At 38.6% G+C, this 12,768-nt stretch overlaps 1 pseudogene; it reads right to left on the bottom strand.

The window, feature by feature from the left end:
- Nucleotides 1–528: 528 nt before the first annotated feature.
- Nucleotides 529–1,095, bottom strand: LOC149840660 (cysteine desulfurase, mitochondrial pseudogene; annotated as a pseudogene).
- Between the last annotated feature and the right edge of the window lie 11,673 nt (nt 1,096–12,768).

The following is a 12,768-nucleotide window of genomic DNA, read 5'->3' as shown; positions in this document are numbered from 1 at the left end:
AATTATCTATTGAGCTATGATATATGTGAGAGACCAAAGGTAGTTTATTCATAACTTTGAGAGACTGATCGGTCTCTAGCTGTTCACGACAAATGTGGGCAGGTGTATCTCTATCGTGATCCTCTAACTACAAGAAACCTATGGATTAGCGATGACCTAAATCCGTCGCTAAATAGTTTAGCGACGGATTAGCGTCGGATCAGAGACAGATAGCTTTTATCGCAAATTTTTCGACGCTAAGTAGTGACAAAACTTATTCGTTGCTACTTTCGTCGCTAAATTAGCGATGGATAATATCCGTCGCGAGTCCTTCACTATTTTAAATTAGCGACGAATAATATCCGTCACTAATCCGTCGCTAAATTTAAAAAAAAAAAAAATTGCTCCCTGCCGGGCAGTATTCCAGCAGCAATAGGCCGGACTTGGACCGATTCGTCATCGGTGGCGGAGGAGGAAGACGACCCACCACCGGATCCCAGCAAGCCGTACTCTCTAAACCCTAAGATCTTCGATTGGTACTCGCAGAGGTCAGAATGGACTGATCTCGTTGTTGACGGCCATGACGAAGATGAGGCCGATGTCGGGGCGGATGGCATCGCGGAGGCGGTCGAGGTCGAGGAGGCCGTCGGAGCCAACGGGGAGGTAGATGGCGTGGAAGCCTTCCTGCTGGAGGTGGCAGCAGGAGTCGAGGACACACTTGTGCTTGGTCTGGGTGGTGACGACGTGCCGCTTCTTGTCGCGGTAGAAGCGCATGAGGCCCTTGACAGAGATGTTGTTGGACTCGGTGGCGTCGGAGGTGAAGAAGATCTCCTTGGGGTTGGCACCCACAAGGGAAGCGACCTGCTCCCTGGTGTGCTTGACGGCCTCGTCCAACTCCCAGCCGTAGAGGTGAGTGCGGGAATGGGGGTTGCCGAAGCGGCCAGTGAAGAAGGGCAGCATCGCGTCCAGCACCCGCGGGTCCATCGGCGACGTCGCCTGCATGTCCAGGTACAACGGCCGTCCTGCGATCCGCACGCCCTTCATCGAGATTCCCCCGCCCTCCTCTGCTGCGTCGGAGTTGGGCGACGGCTCGACGATCGTCGCAGCGGTCGACATCGGTCAGTGGGATCGTCCGTCGAGCACGAGGCTTCGCTTCATCATCTAGTGAGGTTGCGTGTGGTGGTGGGGGAAAGAAAGATAATACTTGAGAGGACTCCCTTTACTTTTTCTATAAGCAGATCATCTACGATCAAAAGAACTGGATCAGATTGAACATCAGTAGCTTTCTCTTGCAGAATTGCCAGTGTTCGCTTGACCTCCTCGACGCCTAGGCTCCGATGGGGCTAAAGAGGAAGATCAGGACGAAGGCAGGGAAATTTCTCACAAGAATGCTCGTTTGGGAACAGTTTAAATCTCACATCAGTTTAAATTTCGAACAGGGGAGAGAGGGAAAATTTCACGCCTTAGGTGGGGTGGTTTAAATCGAAAAGTAGCGACGAAATTAGCGAGGGATTTTTTTTGCCTCTAATCTGTCGCTAATTAGCGACAGAATATTTCCCTCACTAATTCCACCGCTAAGTTGCTACAGTTTTTGGGACAAAAATTTTTTGTCGCCGATCTGTCGATAATTAGCGACGAATTTGAGATAGAATTTGTACTGTCGCTAATTTCAAAAATATTTCAAAGATTGGCGACATATAATGTTCTCTCGCTAATTTTGTCGCTAATTTACGACAGAAAAAAATCCATCACAAATATCTGTCACTAATCAGGGTTTTTCTTGTAGTGTCTTCACGACGAATGTGAGGATTGTTATCTCCATTGTGATCACAGCAAACCTCTATAACAGATCTAGATCCGATAATATAATTGAGCAAACTTTAAAGAGTTAGAAAAGAAAGAACGAAGTCAAAATTATTAATTTTCTATATCAGTAGTCAATTGTTCCAAAATAATAATGCTTTATATTCACGGGTAGTTCTTGGGCTAACCACAAATTATATTGGGTGCAATCTATGTCATAGTGACACCATTTTAGAGCATATGTCATGGGTGATTGTGAACACCCCAAATATTTTAAAATTTTGTAAAAATTTTCTTTTTGCCTCTGCTCCCATTTTCTGAATAATTGAGTTAGTTTCAATCTAAATTCCAGTTATTTCTCAGATTTTACTGGAATCAAATTCATTTTATATATCGACTCAATTTCACAGCCGAATCCAATATCAAAATCCAAATCTGAGCCTCGTTATTCAAATTTTTAAAATGAAATTACAAAAATACTAAAAATAGTTTCTGAATGGCTCAGACAGTCCATCCGATATCCGTTTGGATCCACTGCTCTGTATTCCTCGTTTCGAGGTCTAAAACTCAAATATTTCCTCAAAACCTTGGATCCAAACCCGTTTTCTGAAGAAATTTCCAAAGTTTAATTTTGAATTCTCAAAAAAACCCTCTTTTGTAAATATTTTCAAATTTTTACAAAAAAAATAGTTTAAAACCCCTTATTTTTCCATAGTTTTAGAGTTTTATGTCAAAAACACAAAAAAATATAGAAAACACAAAGAAAAGAACAAAAAAAATAGAAAAAGAAAAGGAAATTTGAAAAAAATAGCTTAGAAAACCTCTTTTTGAAAACATTTTCGCAATTAGAAAAAAACCCTTTCTGAAAAATCTTGTTAAAGAGCCCCCTTTTTATAAAATTTTAAAATGAGAAGGACCAATTTTGAAGAAGGTCTAACGACCTTCTGTTATAAAACAGAAGTTGTAGGCCTCCTCTCATTCATCACCTTCACCTCTCCACCCTTCGGCATATCCGATCGTCTTCTCCTCTCCCTTCCCCTTCTATCCCCTCTTTTATTTTCCCTTCTCTCCCTCTGGTGCTTCCCCTTCAAGAGACTGAAGATCAATCTCTCATCCGCGGAGTTACAAAGAACTCCCCTCCTTTAAAGTTCCTGTAAGCAAGAGGATCCAGAAACATCGATCTTCATCCGCCATTTCCCTTCATCCGCCTTCACTCTACCATCATCTCTTCATCCCTCTTCTTCTACGCATCCCCTTTCCCTCTGATCTCTTCCCCTTTGAGTTGCTGAAGAGAGCTCTCCTCCCTCTTTCAGAACTTCTGCTTCAATTAATGATCCGATAAGCATTCTCCTCCTTTGTTCTTCCTTGATTTTCTTTTAGTATTTTTTGTTTTGGCCCCCATTAACGCACCATGGGTGGTGTTGGATTGCCTATAGCAATCTCAATCCATCCCCTGTGCAAAATCAATGGAATGATCAATTCCAACATCCATTTTTATTTTTTCTATTTTACAGTACATTTTTGTTGAATTTTTGCAGTTTACATAAATGTAAATATCAGTTTATGATCAATACTCCTTTTATCGTTCCACTCTCTATATCTTTCATTTTTGTGTTTTTACATTTCTATATGTTATTTTCTATCATGCATTTCACCTATATATGCTATTTCCTATTTTGATTCAACCTCCTCTATGCGTCGTATTTCAAATTCATCTGATTCCATTATAATGCTGACTGCTTGTGACTATTTCATAGTCTTCTGAAATGCTTATTATCGCATCATCTTTTAGATCAACCCTCTTGCATCACATCTTAATTGCTTGATAGAAGTATCAGTCATTAACTGGTAAAAACCGAGTTCATATGAAGATCAATTCATGACAGGTTAATAAAGGAAATTGAGCCAGTAATTCTTTAACACTTGATGCAACGTCCTTACATCTGTGCATATCAGATCTTGTAAATTGGATGAATTCATTGTCAATCAAGTGTTAATCACACGACCATAGGTCTGAGAATTTGTGCTTACTCGATTCTGCATTGCAAGCATGATTCAATAGCAATGGCGTAATATCATTTTCTGCATATGATGACATTTCCTATGTATTTGCTCATTGTCCTTACTTCATCCAATATACATGGGGTTTCATTGCCTTACATCCACCATTCCTTTAAGCTTGAGTGATATCCATGGTTTCTTCGGGTTTCTCTCACAAATGAAGTTGAGTTTGTAGCCTGGGTTTGTATTTTTCTGTTTGGGGGTTTGAATGTTTTGCATTATTTGAAATATTGGGTGGTTCGCAAGTTGGGTTTCTGAAGCTTGCCTATAAGGAAATCGAGATTAATGAAGGCATTGTCATTTTCTTTGGAATAAAGTAGTGTGGACATCATTCTTCTGTCCACTGTATGTTCTTTTCATCTTTCAAATTTATATTTTATCGATCTATTGGTATAATACATCACCGACAACTAGTGACTCATCCAGGAAGGGTATACTCTGATTTCTGCATCTCTTTGGGCGAAGGTATACCAGAGGTTTCCTCAAGGTCGCACACACATGTATGTTGGGGAAAGTGAAAAGGTATTTACTTAGTTTATCTTGTTTGGAAGTTCTTTTTCCTTTGTGTTATATGTTGTTTCTTTTGAAGGAAAATTTTCATGGCCAAGCTATCAAGTATTGCCAATGGCTTTACAAATGTTCTCAGTTAATTGCATGGGTAGCTATCGTGCTGATCGTGGATTCTAGACTATATTGCCAAGTACTTCACAATAAAATTTTGTGTTTTTGGTGCATTGTGAAGCCTTTCATGGAGCTTCCTTGATTTTATGCTGCTTTATGTTCACTGGAGGTGCAGTATACATTGAAGTATGGCTGTTCTCTTCTAGCCACAATTGTATTTGTTATCTTTCTGAACATAATTAGAATGGATGATGGCCCTAGAACAAGGTGAGGGTCAGTTGGTTTTGGTCTGGAGTTCTAAAAGTGGGAAATCATCTGTTACACCCCTTTGCTACAATTTGCAGTAGCGTTGCATCACATTACCTTCATCTCCCAGCATCCATTCACTCCTTGTTACACACACCCCACATCATTTTTCCCTTAGTTCTATGTCCCCTGTACAAAGTACTATAGCACACCCAACAACCATCTGTTACAACCCCCAACCACCATGTTGTTGTCATCGTGGCTGTCTCAATCTTACCTGTGCACCTACCCACTCGCACCTACCACTGTAAACAACCCTTCACACTCATCCACGCCCTCCATACCTCCACTTAGCCCCACAGTAATTTGCATTTTCATGCAAGTGTCACTATTCACCAGCACATGTCATCCCTTTTATTATCACGCTAATAATTGTGCCACTGTCCCATGCCCATGCATATGTCCCATCATTTTTCATTGTACTCGTTACACAACAGCACATCATTGCTTTCACCCTCACATGTCTATCTCCACACTCCTTACACAACATATTTATCACCTGTCACCCACCATCACCTGTCACACACAGCCTTCCAACAACTTACATCACCCTCCACCACTTACCTTCCCCACTTCTTGCTATACCTCCATCAACAACACCCACATTGTCACGCCCTCGCTGCCCATCACCTTCCTACTACTTACACTTCACCTCTATGCTTCCAACCTGCCTTCATTCATACCATCAGCAGCCCCCATTCCAATCCATCGATCCTTCATATCTGTTGCAATACAGAGAAAATGTATTTTAACATCACCATGAGATTGAGGGAGTTTTGTCGTGCTCTTGGCATTCTTACTTGTGGCAGTAACAATATTTTTTATGGTTACACCTTGTTTCGACTACCATAGCTGAGTTACTATTGCAATGGATTGGGGTTAGGTGTGTTTGACCATCATATCATGTAGTCTTATTTGATTTTCTTTAATTGTATGGCATGTTTGTAACTAATTCTTGCATATTGGAGACTGTTGAGAATCTCAGTGAAGTCTGTGTTTGCATGGTATAATTCGTGCTTATGTATTGTTGTATACACTATTTTTGGATATCAGTATATTGTCATTGCTCTCCTGTGCACTCCATCACCAGTGCACATACACCATTACCACTACATCTACCACGGCCATCCTTATCATTTCAGTAGGTTTTTGCTCCCCAAACCACAATACAACCTTTCCCTGTTACACTGCAATCTACATTCATTTGCACTTCACTTTGCTGTATCCACCTTAGCACCTATCTACATGCTTTACCCACTGTAGTTTAACTTGCATAGCCTCCCACTTATCCACATTGTTACATCACTTGCAATCACTATATTGCTATACACTATAGCCGCACCCCACACTTATCTCTTATTTTTCACTGCAAATGCCCTTACTTACCAATCCCGCACCTGTTTGCCTCTCCACCTGCTGCAACTACATCGGTAGCACCATCTCCACCTTACTTTCACAACACCTTCCCTGCCAGCCACACACTCCTGTAGCTGCATCTTACCTTCACAAATACACAGTCCTTCACTACTTGCTTGCCATGATTTTCTGCATCACCAATGCACAAATCCCTGCTACAATCTCCTATCATAGGATCTCACAGCTGCCTCATTTCACCTCTTATCATCCCTGCACTATTCCAACACACCTTACAACACATTGCCATCACACCATCACTACTGCACTCATATTTCATCTTCTATGCATTTTATATTTACACCTTAATAGTGTATTTTGCATAGCCATTTAGTACCTCTCTATTTCGCCTGTGCATGTCCATAGCCTCCTATTTGACATTTCTAGCTCATCTCATTGTCTTCTTTGCATATTATATGCATGTTATCATCATGTTTGCATTTCTATGAATGTATATATCACATGCATCTTAGTTCCAATATAACACCTTAATATTTAGCATATTGTTCTATGCTAACTCTGTTTTGTAGGAATATATGAAGAATTCAGATTTCCTTTCTTAAATTAGAGACTTCTCATCTTTTCAAATTCCATTCAAGTTTGTAATAATTAGATATTAATGAGAATTTTCATTTTCCTGTATTAGATTAGAATGTATGTGCATATAGATCTCATAATTGTCTGTTTCATGTCATTTTTATTTTCATTTCAAAAATTTACAATGGTGAAACACGAATGGCACGTGCACCATTCTAATAAAAGGTAATTAATCCTAAGTAAATGATTCACATTTATGGCCATAATCAAAATATGAACAATACTTAGGATTTTTATCTTTTATGGAGTAACATTGGATCCACACTGGGTCTCTTTCAAAGATCATCATATTTTCTAATTTTTTCTTCCTTTATCAGAGTTTGACTTGTAAATTAACTAAAATATATATCAATGGTCATAGTCAGGATATATTGAAAGTTAATTTCATTTCAAACCCTATAAAGGCACAAAAATGTATTTTATTCTTTATCTGAATTTAAATACAGATTATTTTATAATACATTTGTAACTATAGTCATGAATATATTATATCTTCAATCTTATTTCAATTATCTTAAAGAATGAAATATGCTTTTCAAAACCCAATTTCAATTTCTTTTTAACTCATTCATCATTTAGGATAGAGCTGCATTTTATTATTTTAAATTATCTTCAAAAATTCAAGTGATTTTGAGATAAAATCTTCAAATCTTATTTTCCAATCAATCTTCAACTCTTATTTATAAATTCAAATTCATCTTTTCATCTTATTTCAAAATTCAAACTCCAATATTCCAATTTCAAAGTTCAATTTAAACTTTGAAATTTCAAGTTCATCTCTAAATTCAAAATTCAATTTCCAATTTAAATCAAATTTCAAAGTTCAATTCAACTTTGAAATTTCAAATTCATTTCTAGATTCAAAATTTAATTTTCAATTCAAGATCAAATTTCAAAGTTCAATTCAACTTTGAAATTCCAAATTCATTTTCAGGATTCAATTTCAAATTCAATCTAATATTTCAGATCAAATTTCAAAGTTCAATTCAAACATTGGGATTCCAAGTTCATCTTCTGATTTCGAAAATCAAGTTTTATTCTTTATTCTTCACTTCAAATTCCCAAATCTTTCAAATCATCTTCTAATTTCAGAATTCCAGTCTGAATTCAAGATTTGTTCTTTATTTCTCAAAATTCCAAATTTTCAAAATTCCAAAATTCAAAGTCTTATCTCTTAAAATCTAAATCAGATTTTAAAGATCAAAACTTGGTATCTGCGCTGAAAATTGATTTTTTCTAAATTACATCTTCCTTTCCTTTCCAAGTTCAAAATCGATTTAGGATTTCTCAAATCCACTTCCAAAATCGAATTTAATCTGGATTCTCAAATCCAACTCCATTGTTTTCATCTGGATTTCTCAAATCCAACTACCTTTTCAAATTCTATTTGGATTTCTTAAATCCAAATTCTATTTGGATTTCTTAAATCCAAATCCATCTTCAAATCCCATCTGGATCTCTAAAGTCCAACTCTATTTTCAAATCCCATTTGGATTTCCAAGATCCATTGTCAAATTCCATCTGGATTCCTCAAATCCAATTCCATCTTCTAAATTCCATCCGGATTTCTCATATCCAATTCCATTTTCAGATTCCATTTGGATTTTTCAAATCTAATTCCATCTCCAAATCTCACCTTGGTTTTCAATTCCAAATTCAAATTCCAACTCTATCTTCAAAATTCACTTTTCAAATCTATTTCCCAAGTCTAAATTCAATTTCCAAATTCAATTCCTATTTCAGGTTCTGAATTTAAGCTCAAGATCAAAATTTCTTTTCAAAATCGATTTTTGAGAATCAAAATCAAATTCAAAGTTCATTTTGATTTTGAAATTTCACTTTTACTTCAAATTCTATCTCAGTTCCAATTCTCCTTTTTCTCTCCCTTTCTTCAATTCAAGATCTATTCTCAAATCTCTGATTATTCCAAGACTTAGAACTTCAAAGTCTCTTCTTCCATATCTATTTCAAGTTCTAAGTTAGAGTCAAAATCAAACTTTTCTAAATCAATTTTCAAAACCATTTCTTCAAAATATTTTGAAACTTATTTCGAAATCACTTGGAAAACCTTAAAAAATTCTGAATTATTCTTCTCAAAAGCATACATCTCTACATTTGCATTGCACAAGCATGATTCTTTGTGCATTCTTAGACTTAGAATAAATTCTTAGACAATATTTAGGCAAAGCAAAAGGCATAAGTAAGATCCTTGGTTCGATTACCCCTGGTAAAGGCACCAGGAACGGTCGGACCTCGTACCGACGAGCAAACCCCGTCTCTCCATCTTTTTCCGCAAATTTTAAAAAACGGAGGCAAGTAATTTTCAAAATATTTTCAAAATCAAGGTCAAGTGAGACCTTTGCAAAAGAGTTCATCTCTCTTCTTTCCTATCTTTTATTGCCCTTCAAAAAGGGAATAGAGGTTAGAAAGGCAAAGAGAAGGAAAAGAGGAACAAGCAGAAAATGCAGTGACACGTTAACATGACTTTGGCACTATAGACATTATTTTAATATTTCTATATTTTAATGATATTTTAATATATATATATATATATATATATTAAAAATAAATTTTATTGATTAAATCTAATACATCATTCTATAGTATCTTTATCTTTAAAAAAAATGAACAAGCATGTCAAACTTAAGTCTCGTGTCAAGTTGTACACGTGCGACATTGAGTGCAACAAAATTTACTCAATTACATTTGGAGAGAAACGAGCAGGTTGTACCAACGGGGCTCCGCTTGTTTGATAGAGCTAATAGCGCAAGTCAACATGTGTTGGAACGTTGCAAGTTCAAAACTTAATGGTATGTTGTGTAACTAGTGGGGGTCTATCTAACCCCAGCTTGCCAATAAAAAAAAAGATTCAAATACCGCCCAATGAAGGTAGTACCAGTCAGTCATTTTTCTCACTGACGTCTGACTAGAAAATGGCCGAAAATCATTATTTTTTTATGTTTTCTCTTTTTCATGGTTGGCCGAAAAATGGTTGACTGTGCTTTTTTTTAACATATTTCTTCGTTTTTAGGATAGCATGCCATTTTTTATCGGTAGTTAGTTGAAAAATGACTGTACATGTTTTTTATTTTTTTAAGTTTTTGGGTTAGCCAACTATTTTCTAGCTAGCCACCAGCTAGAAAATGACCAGGCTGGTGCTGCCTAGAAAGGGTGCCGCTGGCCCAAGCATTTCTCAGCTAATGGCTGACTAGAATATGGTCGGATTTAGTTTTTTACAACAACAACTACGCCTTCATCCCAAAGCAATTGGGGTCGGCGATATGAACCAAAAAAGAAAATCATTTTGGGTCTTCCACATGAATCCTTCTCCTCCAATCATTTCTATCCAATGTCATGTCCTCGGTGAGGTTCAAAGCATTCATATCCTTTCCTATCATCTCCATCCAAGTCTTCTTAGGCCTACCCCGACCTCTTTTAACTAATATATTTTTTCATTTCTCCATCCTTCTAACTGGAGCATCATTAGGCCTTCGCCGAATATGTCCAAACCACTGTAAACGATTCTCTCTCATCTTATTTTCAATGGGTGCAACACCTACCTTCTTACGTATCTCCTCATTTTGAATCTTATCTTTTATTGTATTTCCACACATCCATCTCAGCATACACATCTTAGCTACACTCATTTTTTGAATATGATGTCTCTTGGCAGCCCAACATTCCGTACCATATAGTAAAGCGGGCCTAATAGTCGTCCTATAAAACTTTCCCTTCAACCTCAATGGCATTCTACGATTGCACAACACTCCAGTTGCACTTTTCCATTTCATCCACCCAACCTTTACCTATGATTTACATCTCCATCAATTTTTCATACTTTTGAATGATAGATACCAAATATTTGAAACAATCATCCACCGGTATTTCTTGCTCATCAAGCTTCACTACATTCCCATCACTACTTTGTTGCTTACTAAACCGACATTCCATATATTCTGTCTTACTCTTACTCAACTTAAAACCTCTTGTTTCCAATGTCCGTCTCCATAATTCTAACTTAGCATTAACCCCAGCTATAGACTCATTAATCAAAACAATATCATCAGCAAACAACATACACCACGACACATTTTCTTGAATTGATCTCGTAAGCTCATCCATCACTATAGAAAATAGGAAAGGGCTTAATGCAAATCCTTGATGTAACCCAACAGTTATAGGAAAATTGGTTGTCACCCCTCCACAAGTGCGGACATTGGTTACTACTCCTTTGTACATATCTTTAATTATACTAATGTACTTGAGAAAAACACCTTTCTTATCATTGTCCACCAGAGAACATCCCTAGGTACTCTATCGTATGCCTTCTCCAAATCAATAAAAACCATATGCAAATCTTTGTTCCTCTCTCTAAATCTCTCAATAAGTTGTCTAAGAAGATGTATAGCTTCCATAGTTGATCTTTCAGGCATAAAACCAAATTGATTCTTCGATATCATGACAACCTTCCTCAACCTATACTCAATCACCCTCTCCCAAAGTTTCATAGTATGACTCATGAGTTTTATACCAGAGTTACCGAAAGCGCCTAGGTAAAAGGAGAAGCGCGAAACGTCGCGCTTTTGAAGCGTGAGGGGAAGTGTCTCCCTTTTTTGGGAAGCGCACTTCCCTTTTATGGGAAACACACTTCCCATTTATGGGAAGCGCACTTCCCCCACGCTTCCCCTGCGCTTCCCCCTCGCTTCCCCATTTTTTCTATTTTTTCGCTTCCCCCTCGCTTCCGGTTCACTTCTTAGGTCGCTTCCGGTTCGCTTCCGAGACGGTTAGCATCAGATTAGCGTCAGATTAGCGACGAAAAACTTTCATCGCGATTTTTTCGATGCTAAGTAGTGCCAGAACTTATCCGCCACTAATTTCGTTGCTAATTTGCGATGGATTAGCGACGAATATGATCCATCGTGAGTCCTTCGCTATTTTAAATTAGCGATGGATCATATCCGTCGCTAATCCATTGTTAAATTTTAAAAAAAAATTAAAAAAAAATTGCTCATTGCCGGCGCGTTCTCCGGCAAGAAGCAATTTTTTTTGCACAACCGGCGCGTTCTGGCGTCGGGACGCTCTTCCCCTAACAATCGCGATGAACCGGCGCTGCCTCCAGTTGCATCTTCCTCACCCTCTCCCTCCGCCTCTTCCCTTCACTCTACGACTTCTTCCTCCTCCTCCTCCACGTGACCACCATCGTTGCCGCCACATTTGGCTGTGCGTCGGCCACCAGCGTTGCCTCGCACATGCGCTGGTACACCTCCCACATGGTGTCAACCGTGCTGATGGCCATATTCGAGGGGTCGGTGTCGGTGCTCATCTTCACGCGGACGGGAGACTTCCTGCAGTCCCTCAAGTCGTACGTCAGAGAAGACGACGCAGAGGTGATACTCAAGCTCGCGGGGGTCTCTGCGTGCTCATATTTTGCTTAGAGTGGGTGGTGTTGTGCTTGGCATTCATAATGCGCTACAATGCCTATGTTGTTGAACCGGCGCGTTCCGGCGTCGGCGACTCCGACAGGCTCCAGTGGCTCCCCAACAGCAGCCTCTTCTTCGTCGCCACTCTCTTCGACTCCGGCAAGCTCCAGGTTTAAATCGAACGGGAGGGAAAAACAAAGGGAGAAAAAATTTTGAACGGAGGGAGGAAAAATTTCGCGCCTCAGGTGGGACGAAAATTAGCGAGGGAATTTTTCTGTCCCTAATTCGTCGCTAATTAGCGACGGATTAGGGACGGAAAAATTCCCTCGCTAATTCCGTCGCTAATTAGCATTTTTTTGTAGTGTTTTGGCGACGAAAAAATGTTGTCGCTAATTCCTTGCTAATTAGCGACGACTTTAGCGACAGAGATATTTTCGTCCCTAATTTTGCAAATATTTCAAACGTAGCGACAAATAGTTTTCGCTCGCTAATCCGTCGCAAATTGGCGACGGAAAAAATCCGTCGCAAATTTCCGTCGCTAAGTAGCATTTTTCTTGTGGTGCCAAGT

This window comes from Nuphar pumila, chromosome 4, assembly GCF_984573655.1.
Source record: "Nuphar pumila chromosome 4, dmNupPumi1.hap1.1, whole genome shotgun sequence".
NCBI lineage: Eukaryota > Viridiplantae > Streptophyta > Magnoliopsida > Nymphaeales > Nymphaeaceae > Nuphar > Nuphar pumila.
This window is presented reverse-complemented; position numbering and strand designations above follow the sequence as displayed.